This window comes from Nannospalax galili, unplaced genomic scaffold (assembly GCF_000622305.1).
Source record: "Nannospalax galili isolate Female #2095 unplaced genomic scaffold, S.galili_v1.0 scaffold150, whole genome shotgun sequence".
In the NCBI taxonomy this organism is placed as follows: Eukaryota; Metazoa; Chordata; class Mammalia; order Rodentia; family Spalacidae; genus Nannospalax; species Nannospalax galili.
Genome location: NW_008329320.1, coordinates 953923 through 955629, shown reverse-complemented (window position 1 = coordinate 955629; position 1707 = coordinate 953923). Strand labels below are relative to the sequence as shown.

At 35.8% G+C, this 1707-nt stretch overlaps 1 protein-coding gene across 3 annotated transcripts in view; it reads left to right on the top strand.

Moving 5' to 3' along the window:
* The window catches only part of Rai14 (retinoic acid induced 14), a 149135-nt gene that overhangs the window by 127837 nt on the left and 19591 nt on the right, over window positions 1-1707 (top strand). The window lies entirely within an intron of this gene.

The following is a 1707-nucleotide window of genomic DNA, read 5'->3' as shown; positions in this document are numbered from 1 at the left end:
ATAACAAACCCGTTTTTTTTTTTTTTTTAAAAAAAAAAAAGCCTGGTTTTTCTCAATACACCTTTAAAGGCTTTTAAATTGTTTCATATCAAGTTGAGATTTTTAAGAACTTCATTTTTAATTTGTAATAAAAGTTTACAACTTGATTTTTTTTCAAAAAAAGTCAACAAACTGCAAGCACCTGTTAATAAAGTTCTTAAATAATAATAAAATAAATAAGGGGGTTATGAATGGAAGTGAATGCAGAGGTGTAGCAAATCTCCATATTCTTCATTAAGAGGGAAAGCTATGAATGCATTCTGCATTCTAATTATGACAACTCTTCAGCCTTTACTTTCCCAGTTCTACCTGTCTACTTAATCTGGTTTTGGCTTTTTAAATCTTTGTGCTTTGAAAGCTGAGTTGCTAGAAGAAAACTTAGAGCATGAATATTACTTATTTTTATGTTGGTAACAGATTTCAGATCTTGTTGAAGTGAGAAATGCATGAACAATTGAGGCTGTTCTCATTTGTTAGATAAAGCCACTTGCTTGGACTTTACTAACCTAACTAACGCACCTCCATTCTTTGGACTGTGATAACTTTCAGCATGATCAAGTCTCTAAAATAAGCTCACAAAGAAGTGGAACTCCAAAAAAACGCAAAGCTCCACCACCTCCTATCAGTCCTACCCAGGTAAAAACAAAAGCAAACCAACAGTATATCAGCATAAAACAAAAAGCCATCATTTTATTTTTAGGTCAGAAAGAAATGTTTTAGAACTGACCCTTAAGTGTACATTCTAAATTTTCCTTAGTGGTTTTAAATTACAAATGATGGGGCTAGAAGAACACTTGCATAGCATATGTGAGGCCCTGATTTGAACCCCCAAGAATACACACACACACACACGCACACGTACACACACACAGAGTAAATTACAAAAATGTATTAAGTAGATTTTGATTATTACTCTGAAATAATGTTGGTTTTTAGCTGTATCAAAAGTAGAACCAAATAGTGTCTTTTTCAAAAGCCTCAAAATTTCTAAATATCTTATGACAGTAACTCATTCCTTAAGATAATCAGTCTGTTCTTAGTTCTCCATAGTTAACAGCTCTAGTAAGGGCAGGAGGAATCACTAGCTAGTGAGGAAGTTAGATGAAAATGAATTTAGTTTCTTAACATGTTACTACAGTGTATTTTCCTTTCTAAGGATATTTATGAGTAATATTAAAAATGGACTGGAGATGGCTCAGCGGTTAAGAGTATTGACTGCTTTTGCAGAGAACCCGGATTCAATTCCTAGCACCTACATGACAGCTACAAACCTTCCTTGACTCCATTTCTAGGGGAATCCGAAGCTCTCTTCTGACCTCCGCAGCACTGCATGACACGGGCGCACTCACATACATACAAGCAATACACTCATACACATAAAATAAAAATAATTAGTTAATTTCTCAGGGCTGGAAAGTGGCTCAGCAGTTAGGAGCAGGCAAAATATACACATAAAATAAAAATTAATATATGTGTGTGTGTGTGTGTGTGTGTGTGTGTGTGTGTGTGTTTAAGAGTGCTTGCTGTTCTTACAGAGGACCAGGGTTCCATTCCCAACACCCACAGGGCAGCTGTCTCCCTTACACACACACACACACACACACACACACACACACACACACACCTCTCTGTTATATACCACAAAAACCTCTTTACAGATGCCCCTGT